The sequence below is a fragment of the Lissotriton vulgaris genome, chromosome 11, assembly GCF_964263255.1.
Source record: "Lissotriton vulgaris chromosome 11, aLisVul1.2, whole genome shotgun sequence".
NCBI lineage: Eukaryota > Metazoa > Chordata > Amphibia > Caudata > Salamandridae > Lissotriton > Lissotriton vulgaris.
Genome location: NC_141699.1, coordinates 743128574 through 743149097, shown reverse-complemented (window position 1 = coordinate 743149097; position 20524 = coordinate 743128574).

Genomic DNA, 20524 nt, shown 5'->3' with positions numbered 1-20524 from the left:
TCTTACCCCCCCCCACGCCACTATTTCCACAAAAAGTATAATTTGCAAACGTGGGACATTTTGTTTATCCCGCCTGAATATATTAGCAAACCCAAATTAACGCTGTACCTCATTTTCAAAACCATACAGTCCTTTAAAGATGACAAACTACACTTCTTCTTTGTGAAAAATTCCTAAACATATATAAAGTACTTATTTAACAACCAGTCAAACCTTATGCATATTTTATAACCAATATAAAACACCACACTTTACTTTCAGTATATATTTTTGAAATAAAAAATAATTTAAAACTTAAAAATATCATCCTAAATACTTAATCACTACTACAGAACACATAAGACACCTGGTTCATTTCTACCTCACCTTTGTAGTTGGCATGCAGATTTCAAATGTCACACACACATGTAATTCTTTCTTTGTCACACAGTACGTGTAATGCACTGCTTTCATCAAGAATGGAACCAGTAATGGCACAATTTCCCTGTCGCTCCACATATAAATACATGTAAAGAACAAACCAGAATACGACATTCCAAAACTTATTTCCATTGGTTAGTTTTTAATTTTTCATATGAAAAGCTTCTTCATATTCTGCGCCACATACAGGTCAGAAGTTCAACCTATTTTATCACCACACTTTCTGGAACATTCTACGACACCTGCAGGTTAAAAGTTCATCAATTGTTTTAAACCTAACGATATTTCTTTGCAACATTTTCTCAAACATTTACCGGCACATGCAGTTTAAAAGTTCATAATTGTTTTAAGTTCGAATAGTGCCTTCCAAATGCAAGTAGCAGGTGTGGTTGAGTTAAGCAAATTTTATCCTTTGATATGTACTCCACGTTTAAACTGCTTTTTCTTAACCAATCACAAAGATGCTTTTCCACAAAAACTAATGTGCACCCTACTTTTAAAAAACAATGCTTTTCATCTCCCAATCAGGTATTGTTTTGTATGGCAAAAAAAAACTAGTTCCCCCATCTTTAAACATATCTCTTATTCTACGAAGGAACTTCATGAGCTACAGACATCTTTCCATACCTTCCAGCCATACCTTCAAAATGCTAGTGTGGATCATAGGACATAGCTATGTTTTCTGGTGCAAGAGGTATGCAGAACAAAGACGTATTGACTTAGACCTAGGTTTACAAAATGTGGACATTAAATGGTTTGCACAGAGATAATAGAAGTGGCACCAATTGCTACCTTTGGTTAAAACCTCTTTGCATCTTCCACACCCTGACCTCATGATAGTGCATTGTGGTGGAAATGACCTAGGCACATTGACTGGGGTAGGTTTGGAAATGCTTATGAGGGACACCTTTGGACAATTGATGTTACTTTTCCCCCAAACTGTCTTTGTATATTCCAATATATGCCAAGAGACAGAAGTGGAAATGGTCAAAATAATTTTGTCCTCAGATTTAAAAATCTATGAAGAATGTCAACAAAGCTGTGTCTGTATACCTCAGAGACCATAGAATGGGGTTGATCTACAACAAAAACATAGGTTTTGATATGCCTGATATCTACAGAAGTGATGGAGTACACTTCACAGATCAAGGAAACAGAGTTTTTCTGAATAACCGGAATTGGTTCATCCATACCTACATATAGCTCCAACTAATGAACACAAGGGCTCTTTTTGAGCCACCCTATAACTGACAACCTAGGCCCACTATTTTAGGGCCCGGTAACGACAACTCCCGGACCCTCGCCAAAATTTATTATCCACACAGCTGTGGTGCAGCAGCCAGACCATCTGACTTTGCAGCACAGAGCTCTCGTTTTGGTCACCGCCTCTGGCGACAGCTCAGGATAGCACCATGTGACTCTGGGCAATAGCTCACTTAATTTCCATGCCGGCCCCCACCACCTGCAGACCCATACGAGTGAGCAGTCTGCACTTTACAAATACCGGATTGATTCAAAACAGCAGAATTTAACTTCACACTACCTCTGTAGCACCTCCCAATCACCCTACAGACGTCACACTGTTTGAAAAAAGAGTTCCTTCTAGTACGTATGCATACATGCTGATACTACTTGGACTGATGTGGCACAGCGGCCAAAGCACATGACTTCACAGCACATGACAGACAGTTTGGACTCATGCTTTCATCCCTGAGTCCGGCAGCAGCTCAGCTTAGCACCATGAGACTCTAGATAATACCTCACATATTTTCCGTACCCCAGGACTTTCAGACCAGTAGAGGTCAGTAGTTTGTCCAAGTAGGTATAAACACACGCTGACACTACTTCCACAGGTGTGCTGCAGCGGCCAGGGCACAAGACTTTACACCATAAGACACACAGTTTGGGCTCACGCTTTAATCCCCGAGTCGCGCAGCAGCTCACCTTAGCAGCATCAGACTCTAGCCAATACCTCACTTAATTTCCGTAGCCAAGCACTTTCAGACGGTAGGTATGAGTAGTTTGCTTCGCACCCCCCTCTATTGCACACCTGAAACACCCCACAGAGGTTACAGTGCTCCTACCCTCCTCTTTCCTACTTTTTTCACCCTTTTTTCCCCTTACTCGCTTTAATAGAATCACAAAATGGCAGCCAACACTTCCTAGTTGCAACCACTTGCAGCGCTCGCAATCAATAAGCAGCAACTTTGTGCTCGTATTGCCTCAGCCAATCAGATTGCAGAATTCCCAAATATCAATATCTGTAAATCTCGATATTTCTCAAAAACTACTGAACAGATTTACACCAAATAAACAAGAGCGTGCTTTCTAGACAAAGACCATTCTCCCTGCCAAGTTTGGGGTAATTCCGTTCACCTGTTCGACCTGGAGCCTTGTCTAAAGTTTCCCATGGAAATTAACATGGAGAAAACATGTTTTGGGACCCCCCCTTTTTTCTCGGCCGCCCCTTGACGAATCACCCCCAAACTTTCAACATAGGAGCTGATACGAACAAAGAATTAGTCTGGAAAATGTCATGAAGATTCATCAAACAACGCCAAAGTTATAAGCAAAACGAAAAATGCTCTTCCTATGGAAACTTGGTCCTAACTATAACTACCTACTGACGACCACCAGTAGGTAATATATATATTTCCAAAGAAAGGCTCCTCACTTCTCTAAAGAACCGAAGGGACACAACAAGGGACCAGGCAAAGAAATTTGATTTCCGCACAGAAGGCTTGACTCGTTTCGATGTAATGTCTTTATCAAATGCCTGTAAACTGTACACTGTCACCGCCGCCTTTCAAGTGAACCGTCTCGCTCCCATTGGTGGAAGCCCAGCGAAGGTGATTAGTCGTATGAGCGCCATCCCGCAGTCCCCATCTGCGGTCCACGAGTCCCAGAAAGCACCATCCCGGCCCTCAGGTAAGTGTCTCTTTAGTCTTCTTGAAACTCGTAGTGAGTGCTGGCGTTTTCTGAGTGTGTGGTGCAGTTAAAATGAATTCACACAGCGTCTCTGCAGTTAAAGTTCTTCTCCCTGGCCCCCATCAACGTCTCACCGCATGACTTCCAGGATGTTGTAGCATCGGGAGCTAACTGCAGTGAGCTTGTCCCTCCATAAAGTCACGGACTGCTGCTCGCAGCGAAAAATCCACGGGTCCTGACTGTGGGGGCCACAGTTATCCAATACCTTGGTTGCCACTTGAAGGCTGCACGGATGTACAGCCTGTACCCTTTAAGCTTTGGCCACAAACGAGATGGGTCCCTCCAGCCCGCCCATGGTTGGTATGCAAAATATCCAAAGAAAGGCTCCTCACTTCTCTAAAGAACCGAAGGGACACAACAAGGGACCAGGCAAAGAAATTTGATTTCCGCACAGAAGGCTTGACTCGTTTCGATGTAATGTCTTTATCAAATGTCTGTAAACTGTACACTGTCACCGCCGCCTTTCAAGTGAACCGTCTCGCTCCCATTGGTGGAAGCCCAGCGAAGGTGATTAGTCGTATGAGCGCCATCCCGCAGTCCCCATCTGCGGTCCACGAGTCCCAGAAAGCACCATCCCGGCCCTCAGGTAAGTGTCTCTTTAGTCTTCTTGAAACTCGTAGTGAGTGCTGGCGTTTTCTGAGTGTGTGGTGCAGTTAAAATGAATTCACACAGCGTCTCTGCAGTTAAAGTTCTTCTCCCTGGCCCCCATCAACGTCTCACCGCATGACTTCCAGGATGTTGTAGCATCGGGAGCTAACTGCAGTGAGCTTGTCCCTCCATAAAGTCACGGACTGCTGCTCGCAGCGAAAAATCCACGGGTCCTGACTGTGGGGGCCACAGTTATCCAATACCTTGGTTGCCACTTGAAGGCTGCACGGATGTACAGCCTGTACCCTTTAAGCTTTGGCCACAAACGAGACGGGTCCCTCCAGCCCGCCCATGGTTGGTATGCAAAATATCCAAAGAAAGGCTCCTCACTTCTCTAAAGAACCGAAGGGACACAACAGGGGACCAGGCAAAGAAACTTTATTTCCGCACAGAAGGCATGACACGTTTTATATATATTTATCATCAGGTATGTAGACGTGAAGTGCGGAATAGTTATTCCATGCTTCCTATATGCGCTTACCAGCACAATATTTGGTCCTCTATATTAAAGTCTAAATATTTGAGTCCCACAATATTTTTGTCCTCGAAATTATGACATAAAAACATTCTTTTATATATTTGTAATTTTCTGAGTGCCGGGGTATTATTTTTGTAAAAACATGGGGCGATTTTCATAGTGGGCCAGTAAGCCAAGTTAGGTAAAGGTTACGAAAACCCGACAGAAAAGGAACGAAAGAATCAGAAATAGCAAAACCGGTTAACCTTGCCCGCCCCCCCCCCCCCCCAATAGGTGTCTGTTAAGAAATATGTGTTCCAAAAGGGGTCCGAGACTCATGAAGGCTAGACACCTAGGGAATATACGACCTCTAAGGGGGAGGGAGCAGATATAAATTAAGTTACAAATTATAACATACGTGAGTATGTCTTTTCTTCCTTTGAAAATTCAGCAGATTTCTCATCTAAATTAACCTGTAACTAACTCACCCTCTCATCCTATCCTGTGCTGTCCCTGAATGCAACTCTCAGCAGTACTCTATATTTTGGGGCAAAAAGTAAATTACCCCTGGTTTGATCTGCGCCACTTCCTAATATATAAACGTCTGAAACCAGGGTCAAACTCAAGGCCGAAAAGGTCTTTTATTACATGGCTATTTACCTAGTGGGCTGGAGACCAGGCTGCTCCTAGTGCATATGCCACTTTGCCCAGCTACCTGAAGGTAATGTCCTGAAGCCACAGTGGTGCTTTAAGAGAGAGATAGAGAGGGAAGGGAAGGAGAACGTAGGCAGAAAGCTATTGGAGAGTTAGGAGATGAGCAGAATGGATGGATAGAAAGAGAGCGCTAGCTCGAGATAACCAAGGAAACAGGGCTGGATGAAGCATTTTTACCAGGGCCTCTTATGGTTTCCTAGTCTTCCCCTGGCCAGACGGGCAACCAAAAGGAGCCGGGGCAAATTTTTCCATACCAGTCCCCATGCTGAACAGTGCAAGGTAGAGCAGAAAGCATACCCGATCACTTCATATGGGCTTTTTGGTTCTCCCGTCAACCGCGTTTTTAAAAATATGTGGAAAGTCGTGCATTTCACAACACATTTGTCATATACTGAAACATGATAACTTAAATACCTGATCTTGCAGTACACCAGGATATCCAGTGATTGGTAGGAACAACAGGGAGTGGCCAGAAATCCTTAAGGTGAGAAAGATATCAAGAACGTAAACACAATACAAGATGGTGTAAGCAGAAGGGAGTTTCTTCCAGAGCGGGGCTGACTGCGCCAAAATGAATGTGAGGGAACAACTTTTTACCTCTATTCTGGCCATAAGTGAGAGGCTATGTGGAAGAAGATCCTGAAAATACCAGAAACTATAAACATTTCTACTTTTAGCAATCTATATATATAAAAGCGAAAGTATGTCTGTTTGTCCTTTATGCATTATTTCACCATTCATCCGATCGCCATGAAACTTTGGGAAGTTGTTGAGTACACTCCCGCAAAGGTTTCTGGCAAAACAATTTTTTTAAACTTTAAAAAAAAAAAAAAAAAATTAGTTAAAAGTTGTTGAGCACACTCCCGCGAAGGTTTTTTGCAAAAAAAAGAAAACCTGGTTAAATATGCCCCCCCCCCCGGGCCCCCAGGGCCCTCATAATCTTTCCAATACTGAACGTTTACAGTTTACGGTGCGACTCGCTTTTGCAATGAACATCAATAAAGCAGAAGGACAATCGCTGCAAGTGTGTGGACTAGATTTGGAGAATCCGTGCTTCTCACATGGACAACTGTATGTGGCCAGCTCACGCGTCGGAAAACCTTCTCATTTATTCGTGTACGTACCAGATGTAAAAACAAAAAATACTGTGTATCCACAAGCACTCGAATAAATAAACAGAATTAAAACAACACTTTAAAATGTTTTCCATATTGAAATTAATAAGTTTAAATAAAAATTACACAATGTATATTGAATGTTATCATAACAAGTTTCCTTAAATTTACTTTCTTTTGAGATGGCAGCAACGCGCGACGGGTAAGCTAGTCTATTTATATAAAAACGAAAGTATGTCTGTTTGCCCTTCATGCATTACTACACCATTCATCCGATCGCCATGAAACTTTGGGAAGTTGTTGAGTACACTCCCGCAAAGGTTTCTGGCAAAACAATTTTTTTAAACTTTAAAAAAAAAAAAAAAAAATTAGTTAAAAGTTGTTGAGCACACTCCCGCGAAGGTTTTTGGCAAAAAAAAGAAAACCTGGTTAAATATGCCCCCCCCCCCCCCGGGCCCCCAGGGCCCTCATAATCTTTCCAATACTGAACGTTTACAGTTTACGGTGCGACTCGCTTTTGCAATGAACATCAATAAAGCAGAAGGACAATCGCTGCAAGTGTGTGGACTAGATTTGGAGAATCCGTGCTTCTCACATGGACAACTGTATGTGGCCAGCTCACGCGTCGGAAAACCTTCTCATTTATTCGTGTACGTACCAGATGTAAAAACAAAAAATACTGTGTATCCACAAGCACTCGAATAAATAAACAGAATTAAAACAACACTTTAAAATGTTTTCCATATTGAAATTAATAAGTTTAAATAAAAATTACACAATGTATATTGAATGTTATCATAACAAGTTTCCTTAAATTTACTTTCTTTTGAGATGGCAGCAACGCGCGACGGGTAAGCTAGTCTATTTATATAAAAACGAAAGTATGTCTGTTTGCCCTTCATGCATTACTACACCATTCATCCGATCGCCATGAAACTTTGGGAAGTTGTTGAGTACACTCCCGCGAAGGTTTCTGTCTATTTTTTTTTTTAAATCGGCCTCCCAGGGCTCTCATAATAACCTTTCGAATACTGAAATAGACAGCGAATTTGCGAGCATCGTCAACAGTTATGACCCCCAAACGGAAATCAATTGGTCAATCTACATCAGAAGCACGAAAGAAAAAGGCATTACGAGCTTCAGAAAAAGACGAGCAATGGGAAGCAAGATTAGAAGCTGTTTGAGTACAAACTGCTCAAGCCCGTAATTCTCAAACGAATGAGCAACGAGAATCAAAATTGGAAGCTGATCGAGTATGCAGTGCTCAAGCCCGTTCTTCTCAAACGAAGAAGAAACCAGAATCAAGATTGGAAGCCAATCGGGGATGCACTGCTCAAGCCACACTTAGAACCGTTTTCAAAAATGAAATGAATAAGTTTCAATACCAATGACACAATAGAAATGTAATGTTATCATAACGAGTTTCCTTGAATTTCCTTTCTTCTGAGATCGCAGCAACGCGCGACGGGTAAGCTAGTTATATATAAAGAACACTGTATCATAGGTATAAAAAAAACTCCACCACACGACACTGCACCTAAACCCACCAAAAAAAACTGCACAACACCACATCCCAATGCAGTACACAACATCACTAGTACCTTCCACACCCATCATACCTTTCGTTTTCAGTGTACCACCATTAATAATATTTTATTGCGTCATTTTATAACATACACAATTTGTATTTGTCTATTGTCTTTTTTAATAACAGGAGTTGTTATTAACCACCTAAATGTTGCTCATTTTATTTAGCTTGGAGAGATGAAACATTGTGTCAGCCTGCCCATGTTCAAACGTGGGACCAGCTGCTTGTTTATTGATCTCCACAGCTGGCACGAGATCGACTGTGCTATGACAATGCACATCAAAATGTGTCCTGGGACGGATAATGAAAAGTTCTCTTTTACTGTTATGCCCCACATACGCTTTTCTCCTATTCCTACTTTGCCCTCCTGTAGCCTTTTTCTCAATTTTATGATTTTATAAAATCTCAATAGTTATTTGTTTTCCTTTTGTAAAATACCGATATATGATATTTAATAATTGTGATTCATTACTGTTGGGGGAATATTATCAAGGGATTTATCTCCGCTTTTTTGGCTTTAAAAGCCAGGAAAGCAGAGATAAAATGATCTCCCTATCAGCAACAGGGTGCTAACACGCAAATTCGCATGTTAGCACCCTTTTTCTCTACGCTTCCCTTTGCATCTCTAATGAGATGCAAAGGGGGCGTTCCAGAGAAAAATAATAGGAGAAATGTTGTTAAGTGGCATTTCTCCTATTATCAAGGATTTTGCTAACCCTGTTAGTGATAAAAAAAAGCAGCACTAACCGCGGTTAGCACTGCTTTTTTTACACCTGGTATTTTCCTGACTTAGCCATGATATCCTATGGAAGGTGGATATCATGGCTAAGTTTGTGAGCCTATCATCAAGCTAACGCCAAACTTTGAGAGATTATCGTTGGTTTTCCAGCGATAATCTCTCAATTGGCAGTTAGCGCAAGGATTTTTATCACTACTGAGATAAACCTTGCTAATAGCAAGTTATCTCTGCGATAATTTCCGGCGATGCTTAGCGTTAAAAAATTTGTTGATAAGCATCGTTAGCGGTAAATATCGCTAAACGTTGGTAATATGCCCCTTGGTTCGGACTAATTTTTCATGAGAAATTTGTGTTTTGTAGTAAGTCACATGTGTTCCAAGGTGACGCACAAATTTGAGCTTAGTCAGTTTTTCAATTCAATCAGTGCTTGTATTAGAAAAGTAGTACGTAATATGAAATCTTCACCTTTTCGTTTGATGTCATGATCACCCTTTCTGAAGTTAATAGGGAATATTTTAGGTGCCATGTGGGAAGATAGTTCTTTATTAAATAATCCTGTTAGAGATATACTTGCCAAGTAGTTGTACAGACAAAGTCAACTTCTCTTCAGGTTGTGGTGTAGGCTGTGGGGTAAAGTTTAGGCAAGGGGAGGGTTGGCAAATGTTCACTATCGGGTGACTCATTTTTCACTGCCCTCTCATCCATGAGGAACTAAGCGGCACGAAACCTATGCCTATGGGTACTTGGCAGCGTTGTGGGGTGACCAGGCGTAGCGGGCACCGGGAAATCCCCTGATGCCCCGCACGGGTGGGGGGCGGTTTTGGGCCCCTGGGGGCCGATTTTGTTACAGGGCCGATTTTGCAGCAATCGGCCCTGTAACAAAATCGTCCGAAAACCGGCCTTGGCAAAGAGCTCGGCGGCACCCACAACCCCCCGGGGGATGGGGGGGCCGGATGAGCACTTTGCCAGGGCCGGTTTTGGTTCCCAGTCCGGCCCCGGGGGTGACCTGTCAATTAGGAGGCCCAGCTGTAACCCCCCCTCACCCCGCCGCCCCCACCACACCTGGTGATATGGTAGCATAGCACAACATTAAAGCAATGATCGTTCTTAACCAATTGGCGGTAACCAGCTGCTGGATGGTTGACTGCACAATGGGCCTCAACTATAAAGATTCCAAATGAGAAATCCTAAATTGAGACTCATAGCGTTTCTCATTTGCGAATGGCTTACAACCTCCTTCGAGATGGTGGTAAAATATTAATATCTTGTGACCGGATATTGACTGCAAAACATTAATGACTCATTGTCAGTGAAATTGCTCTCCCACTCTCGCAGCTCCACCATTAAGTGAGGTGCCCCTGCACTCTTGAGTGTTGGTGATCGAGGCCCTCCTCCACCCGCACTTTTCCCTGCGCCTCATCCCTGGTGGTCCAGTGGACCTCTGTCTCCTTTCTTTCTTTCTGCTCCTTCACCTTTCTGCACCTCTGCTCTTTTGCGCCTTATTTCTGCCCATTTTCCCTTTCTCTCCCTCTGCTCCTTCACTCGTTTTCACTCGTTTTTTTCCCCTTTCTATCTTTCACCTTTCTGCACCTCTGCTCTTTTGTGCCTTATTTCTGCCCATTTTCCCTTTCTCTCCCTCTGCTCCTTCACTCGTTTTCACTCGTTTTTCTACCCTTTCTATCTTTCACCTTTCTGCTCTTTTCTGCATCTCTGCTCTTTTGTGCCTTATTTCTGCTTATTTTACCTTTTTTCTTTATCCCTTCTTTCCTCCCTTTACCTTTCCCCGCCGCTGCTGCCCACGCGGCGCCCCCCCCCCCCCCAGCGTGACCGGCCCAATCCAGCTCCATTCCCCGCTCCCGCCTCCCAGCTGTCCAGCCCTCCCCGACCCCTACTTAATGGCGGTCACTGCGGGGACAGGCGAGCAAGACCACTGACTCATTGTCAGTGAAATTGCTCTCCCACCCTCACAGCTCCACCATTAAGTGAGATGCCCTTGCCCCTACACTCTTGAGTGTTGGGGATCGAGGCCCTCCTCCACCCGCAGGTTTCCCTGCGCCTCATCCCTGGTGGTCCAGTGGACCTCTGTCTCCTTTCTTTCTTTCTTTCTGCTCCTTCACTCGTTTTTCTCCCCTTTCTATCTTTCACCTTTCTGCACCTCTGCTCTTTTGCGCCTTATTTCTGCCCATTTTCCCTTTCTCTCGCTCTGCTCCTTCACTCGTTTTCACTCGTTTTTTTCCCCTTTCTATCTTTCACCTTTCTGCACCTCTGCTCTTTTGTGCCTTATTTCTGCCCATTTTCCCTTTCTCTCCCTCTGCTCCTTCACTCGTTTTCACTCGGGCCCGCCGCTGGTGCACCGAAGGCGCATCAAAGACAAGCACGTCTGCGCCCGTCTGCGACCCGTCCGCGACCAGAACCAGGAGCCCTGGAGCTCCGCCCCGACAACGCTACGACCCAGCAGCACTCCACGCACTCAGCCCAGGCTGCAACAACAACTGCAAGCTAGCATCACCAGCCGACACCCATGGACCCTTCAGCTGTCACCGCTGCCGGCACACCTGCAGCACCACCAAGAACACGGATCCAGCACAACCCGCCCACAAGAACACAACCAAACTGAAGACCCTGCAATGCATCCTCCTCAACGTCCGATCCCTCCACAAACACGGCACAGAAATCTGGGACCTCCTCGACAGCACCACCCCAGACGTAGCATTCTTCACCGAAACCTGGACCAACACCACCTCAGGACCGGACATCGCCATCACCATCCCCCAAGGATACAAGATCTCCAGGAAGGACCGCCCCACCCACCCAGGAGGAGGAATCGCCATCGTCCACAAATCCAGCCTCCGCCTGAGCACACTCCCTGACGAGTCCACAGAACTGATGGAACACCTTCACTTCAAGATACTGGCCAGCCGCACCGCCGCCCTCCGAGGAACCCTCATCTACCGACCCCCTGGACCCCGCAGACCCTTCGCCAACTCCATCACGGACATTATCTCCCCGCAGGCCATCGCATCCACCAACTACACCCTGCTGGGAGACCTCAACTTCCACCTGGACAATCAACTGGACCCCAACACCACAAGCCTCCTGGACAACCTCCACAACATTGGACTCCGCCAGATCGTGACCGAGCCCACGCACTCAGCAGGACACACCCTCAACCCCCTCTTCACTACAGGAAACTCCATCACCTTCAGCGACACCACCGAACTCCCATGGACCGACCATCGTTGCGTACACTTCACCTTCAGAACACCCACCATCCACAGACACCAGCACCTGCTTCCACAAAGAAACTGGACCAAAATCACCGATGACCAGCTCACCTCCTCACTCAACAACTCCACCCCAACCATCGCGGAAAATGACGACCCCAACACTGCAGCCCGAACCCTGCATAGATGGATCTCGACAGCACCAACACCATAGCCCCCCTCAAGAAAAACAACAATACCTGTGCCAAGAAAGCCAGATGGTTTACCACCGAACTTCGAGAGTCCAGGCGCACATGCCGCCGCCTCGAAAAGGCCTGGAGAAACACCAAATACACAGAAGCCCACAACAACTTCGGAGCCGCCACCAACGCCCACCATCAACTCATCAGAGAAACGAGGAAAAAAGCGATTGAAGACAGAATCTCCACCCACGCACACAACAGCAAGGAACTCTTCAGCATCATCAAGGAGTTCACCCAACGCACCAGCGAGTCTACCGACATCCCTCCCTCACAAGACCTCTGCGACAAACTCAGCATCTTTTTCCACCACAAAATCAAGAGCATCTACGACAACTTCGACGAAGACAACCAACACACTGAACCCTCACCAACCACCCCTGACACCCGGAAACCAGCGATTGATGACTGGACAGCCCTCACCACCGAAGACACACTGAAGACAATGAAATCAATCCACTCAGGGGCCCCCACGGACCCCTGCCCCCACCACATCTTCAACAGAGCCGCCAACACCATCGCACCCATGCTCCGCCAAACCATCAACCGCTCCCTGGCGACCGCCTCGTTCCCCGACGACCGGAAACACGCCGAGGTCAACCCCCTCCTAAATAAACCCTCAGCGGACCCCACCGAACTCAAAAACTACAGACCCATACCCCTGCTCCCGTTCCCAGCGAAAGTCATTGAGAAAGCCATCAACAGCCAACTCGCCACATTCATTGAAGAACACAACATCCTCGACTCCTCCCAATCCGGCTTCAGAAAGAACCACAGTACGGAAACCGCCCTCCTCGCCGCAACAGACGACATCCGCACCTTACTGGACAAAGGAGACACAGTAGCCCTCATCCTCCTCGACCTATCAGCGGCGTTCGACACAGTCTCCCACTGCACCAAATACGCAGACTCTACGATGCAGGAATCCAGGACAAGGCCCTTGACTGGATCTGCTCCTTCCTCTCCAGCAGGGCGCAGCGGATCAGACTCCCCCTTTCCTCTCGGACCCCACACCTACCACCTGCGGAGTCCCCCAGGGCTCCTCCCTTAGCCCAACGCTCTTCAACGTCTACATGGCTCCACTTGCCCCCATCGTCAGAACCTACGGACTCAACATCGTGTCATATGCAGACAACACCCGGCTCATCCTCTCCCTATCCAACGAACCCAACACCGCCAGACGCAACTTTCGAGAAGGCATGGAAGCCGTCGCCAAATGGATGAAAAACAGCTGCCTACAACTAAACACCAACAAAACAGAAGTACTCATCATGGGCCCAAACCCCGATGCCTGGAGCGACACATGGTGGCCCACCGCCCTCGGAAACCCGCCAACCCCCACAGACCACGCACGCAACCTGGGAATCATCCTGGACTCCGAGCTCAAAATGGACCGCCAGATCAACTCTGTCTCATCTTCCTGCTTCCACACCCTCCGCCTCCTTCGTAAGACCTTCAATGGATCCCCCTCGAACACCGAAAGACAGTCACTCACGCCCTGGTCACCAGCAGACTCGACTACGGCAACGCACTCTACGCCGGAATAAACAAAAACCTCATCCGCAAGCTACAGAACATCCAGAACGCCGCCGCAAGACTAGTCCTCAACCTGCCAAAACACAGCCACATCTCCCAGCACCTGCGCACGCTCCACTGGCTCCCCTTCGAGGCGAGAATCACCTTTAAGATGCTCACCCACGCACACAAGTCCCTCCACGGCACCGGACCAGCATACCTGAACAGCCGACTCAAATTCCACGCACCCCAAAGGACCCTACAATCAGCCCAGCTTTCCTACGCCGTGGCCCCCCGCACCAGAAAGACCAGATCGGGAGGCCTCTCCTTCTCCTTCCTCGCGGCCAAAGCATGGAACGCCCTTCCGCTCCACCTCAGACAGACAACACCGCTCCCCATCTTCGCAAGAAACCTCAAAACCTGGCTCTTCGACAGACCCCCTCCTTGATGCAATGGAACCTGCACCCCCCCCCCCCCCCCCCCACCCCTAGCGCCTTGAGACCCTTACGGGTGAGTAGTCGCGCTTTAACAAACTCCTGATTGATTGATTGATATATTTGGAAGAGAAGCCTCAACACCTCCCTTTTAATAGCTATTCGGAATGGTTTTCTAAACCTATTTATTGATTGGGAAATAATTTTCTGATTTGTTAAATGGGTTTAGTACATTTAAAAAATGTGTAAAGTGTTTGCAGATCCTCTGATTTAGCAAGCCAAAGGGTCTGTGGCTGCTAAAACCCTTTCTACATAGGGCCCACTGTGCCACTGCCAAACACTCGCAGATGCACGGTGTTATGTCCACAGCAGTCAAGAGTACTCTTAGAAACAGCTAAAAGAAGATTTAGTAATGAAAATGAGGGTCATTAACTTATATTTGGCTCAATCACACTGGTAAAACACTGGCAATGTTTGCTGAGCTGGGATTGACACTCAACAGCCTATCACTGTCGAGCAGAATGGGAAATTTGCCAGAACGAGAATGTTGTAACAAAATGTCTCAAGCAGTGCAGTCCAGGATTTCGTGCTGTTGAACTGGTGCAGCTAATATTAGGAGGTACATGGTGGCTGAAAAGGTGAGTTCATATGCCAGCCAGAAGCAGGGTGCAAGGGATGAAACGCAGAGCATTTACGTGAATGTATCCAGGGCTCGAATCGGGGTACCACGCGGGTGGACAGCGTTCCCCTACTTATTTTACCGGGGGGACGCTGTACCCCCTGCCAAACAGCTGGACTTCATGCTTTGGCCTCTCTGGGACGAGGAGCTCAGCACCTTTTGTGACGCCACTTCCTGTGGTGAAGTCACTTCTGGTGACAGCGCCCCCCCCCCCCCACTTCTTTTTTTACGACTTGTGCCCTGTATGTATCTGACATGACCTGATCTTCCAGCCTTCACACTGTCAAAGGAGCAGGAGTTGTATTGTCCTGCATGACACAGAGTGACAGTGCTTTAAAACAAAGACTTTACATATTTTTTGGAAGCGTTTTCACTTTCTGGCTACGGCTGCACGCAGCTGCACGTTGTGGTCCTGATTCACAAACTGCACTTTGTAGTATGATTTTTAGTACTAGACAACATGCTACAAAACATACTGCAAAGTGTACGTTTTGACTATCCTTATATATGTGGAGTTCTCCACCCCAACGGAGGAAGCTCTCCACATGTATGTATAGATTGTAGTAGTAAATGCACATGGGAGTGACTGGGAGAAGGGACAGTCTTACTACTAAAGGGAATGGGCTTGTTGAGGAGTAAGAGGGGTTTAGTGAGGGTCAGGCAGGGGTTTAGGGAGGGACATCACCCACCCACCCATTCATGATCAAGCCAATTGCATTACTCTGAACGTGGAGACACGTAATTTACAATTTTGTAGTAAATTTACACTCGGAATTTGGGAATATACAAAGGAGTAAACGTAATACAAAGGGTAAAATTACTGAGAAGTGTAACATACTTTTGTGATTCAGGTCCTCAGTCTGCAGCCTGGCCTGGATGTGCATTAGTGTCAAGTGGCAGTGCAGATTGGCTTGCCAGTCTGACCATGTGAGAGGCTGGCGCCACTGCATGGGCACAGTGCTGAGGAGTCAGGAAGGTATAGCAAGACTCATAAAGGCAATGTCTGCAAGTGTCAACAAAATAAGCATGCAGAGACTTGAGTGCGAGAAAGGGAATGGGCCTACTAGCTGAATTCTGAATTAAAAAATACAGCAATAATCAGGCTTAAGTGGACCCCTCAGGCCTCTGGACTCTGTTGCCACTGCCCCTGCTGCAACAATGGAAGCTATGTCCTGGGCAGGTGTGCGAAAACCATGTGTGTGTTCCCACGCAACATCCAAGGAACTGGCACATTTCCACATTTACAATCTTTTGTAAAGCGGAGAATGCAACAGAATCCTACACCTTCCCAGGGGAGGCGTGGAAGTGGCACAATGAGGAGAAATACTTTTATTTTTCATCTTTTGTTCATCTTTCAATGCATGCTACATTATACAGCACAGGTAGAAAGGGGAAAATGCCATCAATTATTGTATTTGTGCAGGAAGGTGTCCCTTCCTGCACAAAAACAATCATCTTCGCAATGCAGGCACCCTTGCAGAATGACGCAAGGGCATTTGTGTTGGAGACGGCTGCTGTTTATGTGCCAGCACAGGGGAGAAGGATATGAATGCACCACATCTTGTAGATACAGCGCATTCCTGGCCGTTTATTTATTACACACAGCAGCGCAGTAGGAAGGCTTGCTTTCTACCAGAAGCAGGACCTCCATTAATGCACGGCAGCCCACAACAATCACTTTGAACCCATTGAGTACCCAAACTATTAGGAATTCCTCCTGCACCCAGCCCAACAAGTCCCGGATTAATCCTTTGAAGCCAGGACATGCATCCTATGTTACGAAACAGAGCATGCAGTTCATTGAGGGTTTCATGCTGACCAAACTAAGAGAACAAATAACTCGAGAGTCAGAGAATGTGATGCAGGATTTCCTAACCCTCGGACACTCAAAGGAATTCTTTAAGGCAAGGCTTCATATATGGAAGAGGCCTTCCACAAGTCCATCAAGGTATGTGATGCTTAAAATGCAGACATTTTCAATGTGGCGATTACCACACATACCACACATAACATTTTCTGCCACTTTAGAACACTGGACTTTAGTATGTTTTTAAATTATGTTAAATAAGAGAACTAAGGCTAAGTAAGGGGTTCCAGAGTTTTAAGGGTTCAGGGATGGGTAACGAAAAGGGGAAGTAAGGTATTTAAGGGTTTAAGGATGGTAAAGGTATGGGGTAGTCAGGGGCTCAAGGGGTTTTAGGGTTGAGGGATGGCTGAAGTTATGTGGCAGTGATGGGTGTTTAGGGTTCACAAATGGGTAAGGGGATGTGGTAGTAAGAGGCTTAGGGTGGGTTTAGGGTTCAGATATGGATACGATACTCCATAGTAAGAAGTTGTAGGAAATCAGGTTACTGGTTAAGGGGGAGTGAAACACTACTCAAGTAGCAACCACAGTTTCTGTCAGGGTGAAGTCACAATCCAATCCCAAATTAATCCGTTCTTAATATAAAACAAAGATGTCAGGCTTAATTTAGAAGCAATGTGTAAAGTATTTATGCTGCACCTCAAACAGAAATAGAGTGAAAACACCACACAAGAAAAATCCCACACCAATTAGGAAAAATAGAGTAACATTTGATCAACTATTTGAGACCAATACAACAAACGTCCAATCAGTACAACTGGAGGTATGCAATTTTAAAGGTTTATCTGACATTAGTGCCTAAAACCATAAAGCTCCCACTGTGGTAATCTGGTCGGCCCGGACCAGGACAAAGTCACAGGTTCAGGCTGACAGCGAGGGAGCACAGGCCTGACACAGGTTCCAAGTTAGGCCCACTGAACATAGTACCTTGAAACCTGGTTGTGAAGCATTGTGAGATCCGGCGTGGAGGATGCATTGAACAGCGGCAGTTCCAGGGAGCTGGAGGGCTGCGATGCAAGGTCCTGTTCTGAGGATGCGTCACACAGCGGCGGTTCCCGATGAGTTACGATGCTGCAATGCGAGGTCGAAGACACATCGTGCAGTGGCGATTCTGAAGAGCTGTGGGGACGTGCATTGGTAAAGCTTTGCACAGAGGCATTTCTGATGTGGGCCTGTTAGGCGATGTGTAGCACTGTGTCTCTACTGCTTGGGCCACAACTGCGCTGGCACAGCACCTTCAGGCCCACTTCCAAGGTTCAAGGACCGTGGAGGCACCACTTGGTGGGCAAAGCTCACAGCAGACAGAGTCCAGGTGATGGGTTCAGGGTGGTTGGAGACTTTTCTGTCTCTGAGGCTCTGATCAGGAGGTCAGCCAACTAGGCCTTGGACTCACTTTGGTGGCCCTGGGTTTAAGATACAGATCCAGTCCTTTCCACTTAGGCAGCAGGGCAGCAGAGTGGAAGGGCAGCAGAGCAGCAGAACAGCAGAGCAGCACTGCAGTGTTCTGAGTCTCCGACAGGTCCAGGGGTGTGCTGAAGAGTTGGGTCTGAGGGTAGAATATTTATACTTGGTACCAGCTTTGAAGTAGGAGAAGTTTGTGGAGGTTTCCACCACCAGAGGTATTTGGATTTTCCTGCCTCTCTGCTGTGGCCCCAGCTTTTCTGGGGCACAAAAGACTAGTGCCATATCTTTGTGAGTGAGATCAGGCAGATGATTTGTGATGGGCAAGTGTGGAAGGTGACAGCTCTGCCCCTTGTCAAGTCAGAGATGGCCAATCCAACCAACACCTGTTCCCCTTTGTCTCATTGTCTTGGAGCAAAACACAAAGACCAAATGCCAGCTACACCCAGTCATGTGACCCAGGATACAGACTGTAGCCACCAAATGGTTGTGGCAAGAAAATGCCAAAATTCTAAAAGTCAAAAGCACCACAATGTTGCCAAAACTGATATAATTCACTAGATTATTTTCAACAATCACACGTGACACTCATAGTGATTGAAACAATATAAATTAGAAATTAATTTATTTCTTTTTGTATTCAATTTTTCTTTTTTATTTTCAAAAGTATGTTAATTAATACATCATTATCATAACAAACCAAAAATTGAATGGACCATACAGAGACAATATTTACAATTTCACAGTCACACAGGCATTATATTACACTACAAAATACACTAAATACACCAAATTTGAGCTGCAGGACAGCGCTAAAAACTGCACCATTTAGGTATGCTTTATTCAGCTCAGAGTCATGAGGGCACTGCTTTGCAATAGTTTATCGCAATTCTGTTAGGTCGTTTTTTATCTTTTTCAGTGAAGTGCCATAATCTGCTGTGTCTGCGGCTGTCCACCATAGGAGTTTCCAACCGGGCCAGTATGCCACTTTCTTAAGGTAAATGAAGCTTTGGTCAACAGCATGCCAGATTTGTTTAGTAATGATATAAGAAATGGTCAAAATACTAAATATGGCTTGTTGTCCTGTTTTGGTTTCAGTTAATTTATCGTTTGTGGAATAAATTCAGATTTGGACCACTATGGGTGCCGTCATACATTATGAATAAGGTAGAGATTGTTTTAACTTGAATAGAGGTATATGGGAGTGTTTGGAAGGTACAATTGTGTAACACATGCACTTTTTGTTTTGTTTTACTGCAGCTAATGTTCTCAGGTCCTGAGGATAACCCACAAAATACTATTGGGTTTGAAACGCGTAGACTTTGTTGTTGTGTCCATGTCCAAATAAGTTTTGATAATAAATGAGTGGTGTCAGTGATGTAAATAATTAATTTACTCTCTTAATTTCTATGCAGGTAAGTACTTAATCAATAATAACTCAGTTCGGATGAAAGAAGACAGAGTCCGTGGTGTTAGAGTTCTAAGGGTTTTATTCCTTAAAAAGGAATGGTCATGGCCAAGATATCATGTTCTGACCACCACACAGGATGTCAGAAGGGATAGATGAGCGCGCTAACATTTTATTAACAGTACATAGCTTATATACTTATTGTACACCATTTAAAACAGTATAGAAGGCGTAACAGCTGAGAGAAGACAAGATAACAATATACACGTGGTACATGTGCGTCATCAAGAGGCGTGAACTAGAGGTGTGTTCTGGAAACGTCACTGATAGGTGTCACAAAGGGGTGGCACTAACAGAAAATGTGGCAATGTCAGCAGAAATCGGAAGCTTGGATGCGCACGCAGCTGCATGACGTGAAATTGGAGGGGTGCAGGGGACTTGACATTTACACTGACGGAAAGAGACAAAAGTCTGGCATGTCAGATCAACTTGTGCTTCTATCATATCTGATATCTGATGTTTAGGAACTATACTATCTGGGCGGAAAGGTCTCTAGGGTAGAAGCTATCCTATGCTAACTGTGAGTGCGTGTATAAGCGCCTGAGTGTCTGCATGTGAAGCGTGGGGGCACGGGCCTTCCATGGGAGCCTGGTAACAGAGGCTATGAATTACTTGAATTAACTGCACAAAGACAGGCCGGCCCTTTGGCTCTGCAGCTGGAGAAGGATGTTTACAGGATCTAGTAGGCAGGAATGTATTTTCGGGGAGGGAAACAGATAACTCGAAGGTTATAGTCAATCTTGGCAGAAAACAGGCTGAACTGAGCGCGAGGGGCCGCGCTGAAAGTAAGTCAGAGTTCACGAGTACGGGGGCTGCCTGGGCAGAGATTTCTCGAAGTCAGAAGCCAGAAAAGTGGCTCGGTGGCAGAGATTCAGGGCCTACTTCAGCCAGAGCTGGAAAACATAGGAGTATGCTACAAAAAGACGTTGGCATAGCATACTTAGGAACGGACCATTCGACCCATTCATGGTGGATCTGAAAGAGGACATGTTAACGTTGGACGCAAATGTATTTGCGTCTTCATAGCTGAC